Raw genomic sequence first — 6,981 nt, forward strand, 5'->3', positions numbered from 1 at the left:
GACCACTCGTGTGGGTGTGTATCAGAGGATGATGTAGTCACAGAACTTGAATTAAAGGTCAAACACTCTCCTACACATACTCTATATCCTGGGTGGGCTGTGTGGGGGGCTGGCTGGCAATCAAGGGTCAGCTTCATGTTTCACTTGGCTGCAAACAGCACACTCACCACAGAGCCAAGTGCTGTTAGCACTACGACTAATGAAGAGGATTAAACAAGATGCTCTAGACTCTGGGATTTACATTTGTTTAGGCAGAGGTATCTATAGCCATGTCTGCCTACGGCGGCCTTTCTCAATAGCAAGGCTATGCTCACTGAGTCTGTACATAGTCAAAACTTTCCTGGAAGGTTTGGGAATCGCTTCCTTTTAGGTGGTTATAGAATTTAACAGCACTTTTCTTTTTTTGATAATTAGTGGGTATCGGCCTAATTCTGCTCTGCATGCATTATTTGGTGTTCTACGTTGTACACGGAGGATATTTTTGCAGAATTCTGCGTGCAGAGTCTCAATTTGGTGTTTGTCCCATTTTGTGAAGTCTTAGTTGGTGAGTGGACCCCAGACCTCACAACCATAAAGGGCAATGGGCTCTATGACTGATTCAAGTATTTTTAGCCAAATCCTAATTGGTATGTTGAAATTTATGTTCCTTTTGATGGCATAGAATGCCCTTCTTGCCTTGTCTCTCAGATCGTTCACAGCTTTGTGGAAGTTACCTGTGGCGCTGATGTTTAGGCCAAGGTATGTATAGTTTTTTGTGTGCTCTAGGGCAACAGTGTCTAGATGGAATTTGTATTTGTGGTCCTGGTGACTGGAACACCATTATTTTGGTCTTACTGAGATTTCCTGTCAGGGCCCAGGTCTGACAGAATCTGCATAAGATCTAGGTGCTGCTGTAGGCCCTCCTTGGTTGGTGACAGAAGCAGCAGATCATCAGCAAACAGCAGACATTTGACTTCAGATTCTAGTAGGGTGAGGCCGTGTGCTGCAGACTTTTCTAGTGCCCGCGCCAGTTCGTTGATATAAATGTTGAAGAGGGTGGGGCTTAAGCTGCATCCCTGTCTAACCCCACGACCCTGTGTGAAGAAATTTGTGTGTTTTTTGCCAATTTTAACCACACACTTGTTGTTTGTGTACATGGATTTTATGATGTCTTATGTTTTACCCCCAACACCACTTTCCATCAGTTTGTATAGCAGACCCTCATGCCAAATTGAGTCGAAGGCTTTTTTGAAATCAACAAAGCATGAGAAGACTTTGCCTTTGTTTTGGTTTGTTTGTTTGTCAATTAGGGTGTGCAGGGTGAATACATGGTCTGTTGTACGGTAATTTGGTAAAAAGCCAATTTGACATTTGCTCAGTACATTGTTTTCATTGAGGAAGTGTACGAGTCTGCTGTTATTGATAATGCAGAGGATTTTCCCAAGGTTACTGTTGACGCATATTCCACGGTAGTTATTGGGGTCAAATTTGTCTCCATTTTTGTGGATTGGGGTGATCAGTCCTTGGTTACAAATTTTGGGGAGGATGCCAGAGCTAAGGATGATGTTAAAGAGTTTTAGTATAGCCAATTGGAATTTGTTGTCTGTATATTTGATCATTTCATTGAGGATACCATCAACACCACAGGCCTTTTTGGGTTGGAGGGTTTTTATTTTGTCCTGTAACTCATTCAATGTAATTGGAGAATCCAGTGGGTTCTGGAAGTCTTTAATAGTTGATTCTAAGATCTGTATTTGATCATGTATATGTTTTTGCTCTTTATTCTTTGTTATAGAGCCAAAAAGATTGGAGAAGTGGTTTACCCATACATCTCCATTTTGGATAGATAATTCTCCCTGTTGTTGTTTGTTTAGTGTTTTCTTCGGTTTTCTATTTGAGATTTTAGATTTGATAGGGAAGCTGAGAGGTCAAATATACTGTTAAGATTTTCTACTGCCAAGTTTACACCTTCACTATTACAGTGGAACGTTTTACCCAGGAAATTGTCTAAAAGGGATTGAATTTGTTGTTGCCTAATTGTTTTTTGGTAGGTTTCCAAACTGCATTCCTTCCATCTATAGCATTTCTTAATGTTACTCAGTTCCTTTGGCTTTGATGCCTCATGATTGAGTATTGCTCTGTTTAGGTAGACTGTGATTTTGCTGTGGTCTGATAGGGGTGTCAGTGGGCTGACTGTGAACGCTCTGAGAGACTCTGGGTTGAGGTCAGTGATAAAGTAGTCTACAGTACTACTGCCAAGGGATGAGCTATAGGTGTACCTACCATAGGAGTCCCCTCGAAGCCTACCATTGACTATGTTTGTCTCTCTCTGTCTCTCTCTCTCTCTCTCTCTCTCTCTCTGTCTCTCTCTGTCTCTTTCTCTCTCTGTCTCTCTCTGTCTCTCTCTCTCTCTCTGTCTCTCTCTCTCTCTCTGTCTCTCTCTCTCTCTCTCTCTCTCTCTCTCTCTCTCTCTCTCTCTCTCTCTCTCTCTAGGTCTGTGGGGCTTGGTGAATAATGCAGGAGTATGTGTTAACTTCGGGGGATGCAGAGTTGTCTCTGATGTCTAACTACCGTGGCTGTATGGAGGTGAACTTCTTTGGGACTCTGAACGTCACCAAGACATTCCTGCCTCTGCTGCGTCAGGCCAAGGGACGCATCGTCACAATCTCCAGCCCTGCAGGTGGGTGAACGACACATACACACACTCAGAAATACAATTCACCACATACTCATACACACACCTTCCATATTGTCCAATCACAACGTTCAGGTGTTGAAACCAGTTGTTAGTGGACCAAGGTGCAGCGTGATATAGTACATTTTCCTTCCTTTATTAAATGATCATCGAACAAAAACAACAAAATACCAAACTACACGCAAAGCTAAATAATAGTGCTAACAACATCCTGTCCTGTAGAGATACTGTCCTGTAGGGCAGAGCTGTGTCAATAATATCATCCCAATAGCAACCAATCAGAGCTGTCTCAATACTACCATCCCAATAGCAACCAATCAGAGCTGTCTCAATACTACCATCCCTATAGCAACCAATCAGAGCTGTGTCAATAATATCATCCCAATAGCAACCAATCAGAGCTGTCTCAATACTACCATCCCAATAGCAACCAATCAGAGCTGTCTCAATACTACCATCCCAATAGCAACCAATCAGAGCTGTGTCAATAATATCATCCCAATAGCAACCAATCAGAGCTGTCTCAATACTACCATCCCTATAGCAACCAATCAGAGCTGTCTCAATACTACCATCCCTATAGCAACCAATCAGAGCTGTCTCAATACTACCATCCCTATAGCAACCAATCAGAGCTGTGTCAATAATATCATCCCTATAGCAACCAATCAGAGCTGTCTCAATACTACCATACCTATAGCAACCAATCAGAGCTGTGTCAATAATATCATCCCTATAGCAACCAATCAGAGCTGTCTCAATACTACCATCCCTATAGCAACCAATCAGAGCTGTGTCAATAATATCATCCCTATAGCAACCAATCAGAGCTGTCTCAATACTACCATCCCTATAGCAACCAATCAGAGCTGTGTCAATAATATCATCCCTATAGCAACCAATCAGAGCTGTCTCAATACTACCATCCCTATAGCAACCAATCAGAGCTGTGTCAATAATATCATCCCAATAGCAACCAATCAGAGTTGTCTCAATACTACCATCCTTATACCAACCAATCAGAGCTGTTTCAATACTATCCTCTTCATCCACCTCCACCTCCTCCTCTACCTCCTTCTCCCCCTCTCCTTTTCTTCCACCTCCTCCACCTCCTCCTTTTCCTCCGCCTCTTTGTCCTCCACCTACTCCTCCTCCTCCTCCACCTCCTCCACCTCCACCTCCTCCTCCTCCACCTCCACCACCCCCACCTCCTCCTCCACCTCCACCACCCCCACCTCCACCTCCTCCACCACCTCTTCCACCTCCACCTCCACCACCTCCTCCAGCTCCACCTACTCCTCCACCACCTCCTCCACACCCCCCAACTCCACCTCCTCCTCCACCACCTCTTCCACCTCCACCTCCACCACCTCCTCCACCCTCCTTGATCTGCCTCCTCCTCCTCCTTCCACCTCCTCCACCACCCCTCCATCTCCACCTCCACCCCACCTCCACCACCACCTCCTCCACCACCTCCTCCACCGCCTCCTCCGCCTCCTCCACCTCCTCCACTTTCTCCACCCCTCCTTCACCACCTCCTCCACACCCCCCTCCAACTCCACCTCCACCTCCACCTCCTCCACCTCCTCCTCCACCTCCTCCTCCCCCACCTCCACTTCCTCCACCTCTACCTCCTCATCCACCTCCTCCTCCACTTCCTCCACCAACTCCTCCACCTCCAATTCCTCCACCTCCACCTCCTCCTCCACCTCCTCCTCCACTTCCTCCACCACCTCCTCCACCTCCACTTCATCCTCCTCCACCTCCTCCCTCCTCCACCTCCCCCACCACCTCCTCCACACCCCCTCCAACTCCACCTCCACCTCCACTTCCTCCACCTCCACTTCTTCCACCTCCACCACCACCTCCTCCAGCTCCTCCTCCACCTCCTCCTCCCCCACCTCCACTTCTTCCACCTCCACCTCCTCCAATTCCTCCTCCACCTCCACTTCTTCCACCTCCACCTCCTCCACTTCCTCCACCACCTCCTCCACCTCCACTTCCTCCACCTCCACCTCCACCTCCTCCACCTCCTCCTCCACCTCCACTTCTTCCACCTCCACCTCCTCCACTTCCTCCACCACCTCCTCCTCCTCCTCCACCTCCCCCACCACCTCCTCTACACCCCCTCCAACTCCACCTCCACCTCCACTTCCTCCACCTCCACTTCTTCCACCTCCACCTCCACTTCCTCCACCTCCTCCTCCACCTCCTCCCCCACCTCCACTTCATCCACCTCCTCCTCCACCTCTACCTCCCTCCCTCCTCTACCTTCTCCTCCACCACCTCTTCCACCTCCTCCTCCACCTCCACTTCCTCCACTTCCTCCACCTCCACCACTCCTCCTCCACCTCCACCTCCTCCTCCCTCCTCCACCTCCACTTCCTCCACCTCCTCCTCCACCACCACTTCCACCTTCCACCTCCTCCTCCACCTCCTCCTACTCCTCCCTCCTCCACCCTCCTCCTCCACCTCCTCCTCCACCTCCTCCTCCTCCTCCACCTCCTCCTCCTCCTCCTCCTCCTCCTCCACCTCCTCCTCCTCCACCTCCTCCTCCACCTCCACCTCCTCCACCACTTCCTCCTCCTCCCTCCACCTCCTTCCTCCTCCCCCTCCTCCACCTCCTCCTCCTCCTCCACCTCCTCCTCCTCCTCCTCCTCCACCACCTCCTCCCTCCTCCTCCTCCTCCACCCTCCTCCTCCTCCTCCTCCACCTCCACCACCTCCTCCTCATCCACCTCCTCCTCCACCACCTCCACCACCTCCTCCTCCTCCACCTCTCCTCCTCCTCCACCTCCTCCTCCTCCACCTCCTCCTCCTCCTCCTCCTCCTCCTCCTCCACCACCTCCTCCTCCACCTCTTCCTCCTCCACCTCCTCCTCCTCCTCCACCTCCTCCACCTCCTCCTCCACCTCCTCCTCCACCTCTACCTTCATATGAACCAGTGTTCTTTCTTATCTTTACTGACGTGTTTTAATGTGTCCATATAAAACAAGCATTAATCGAAGGGCAAAGTGCGTAACTTACATTGTATCAGTTCTTTTAAGATAATAGAAGGTGATGTGAGGAAATAGTTAACATGTAGCATAAACACGTCCCTTCAACCCTCTGAAACAAATACCGATTTAGATATATTAAATACTGACGTTGTGGTCTCTCTCTCGCTCTCTCTGTCTTTATGTCTCTGTCTCTCTGTCTCTCTCTCTATCTCTCTCTCTCTCTCTCTTTCTCTCTCTCTCTCTCCCTCTCTCTCCCTCCAGGGAGAGCAGCCGTTCCCCTGTCTAGCAGCGTACGGAGCCTCCAAGGCAGCTCTCAACCTGTTCATCAACACACTGCGCCACGAAATGGAACCCTGGGGGTCAAAGTGTCCACCATACTGCCATCCTCATACAAGACAGGTGAGGGGTCAGGGTTCTTGCATCCACCATTCTACTCTTCTCATACTAGATTAGGTGAGGGAAACCTGGGGGAACAGGTTGTGGGGACTAATGCCAGAGAGATGCTAGATGGGATGGGGACAAACGCCAGAGAGATGCTTGATGGGATGGGGACTAATGCCAGAGAGATGCTAGAGTGGATGGGGACTAACGCCAGAGAGATGCTAGATGGGATGGGGACTAGACCCTGGGATAGATAGATATCTCTACAGAGCCACACAGGAAGTGCAGCTGTCACATGTGATGTTGATTGGTAGTAACAGTGTAAATCTTTATTTATACACTCATTAATGCCGATTACCATTATTTCATGCTAATAGCAGCAACGATGATATAATAGTGTGTAATTTACATCCCGTTTATTGTAGTGTCCACATGGTGTACCTCAATCTGTCTCTTCTGATTGGCTCACCATGTGTGGAACTAGACTAACATATTTACATCTCATTAGCATGTTACTAGCGCCGTATTATCATGTTATGAGCACCTTAATTAGCATGTTATTAGCACATCATTAGCATGTTATTAGCACCGTATTAGCATGTTATTAGCATGTTATTAGCACCTCATTAGCATGTTATTGGCATGTTATTAGCACCTTATTAGCATGTTATTAGCACATTATTAGCATGTTATGAGTGCCTTACTATCATGTTATGAGCACCTTATTAGCATGTTATTAGCACCTTATTAGCATGTTATTAACACATTATTAGCATGTTATTAGCACATTATTAGCACCATATTAGCATGTTATTAGCACCGTATTAGCGTGTTATTAGCACCGTATTAGCATGTTATTAGCACCGTATTAGCATGTTATGAGCACCTTATTAGCATGTTATTAGCACCGTATTAGCATGTTATTAGCA

The 6,981-nt window shown here is 47.9% G+C and overlaps 1 pseudogene; it reads left to right on the forward strand.

The window, feature by feature from the left end:
• LOC135531216 (11-beta-hydroxysteroid dehydrogenase type 2-like) overlaps positions 1-6,150 on the forward strand; it is a 58,844-nt pseudogene extending 52,694 nt beyond the window's left edge.
• The last annotated feature ends 831 nt before the right edge of the window (positions 6,151-6,981 follow it).

This window comes from Oncorhynchus masou, unplaced genomic scaffold (genome assembly GCF_036934945.1).
Source record: "Oncorhynchus masou masou isolate Uvic2021 unplaced genomic scaffold, UVic_Omas_1.1 unplaced_scaffold_1555, whole genome shotgun sequence".
Classification (NCBI taxonomy): Eukaryota; Metazoa; Chordata; class Actinopteri; order Salmoniformes; family Salmonidae; genus Oncorhynchus; species Oncorhynchus masou.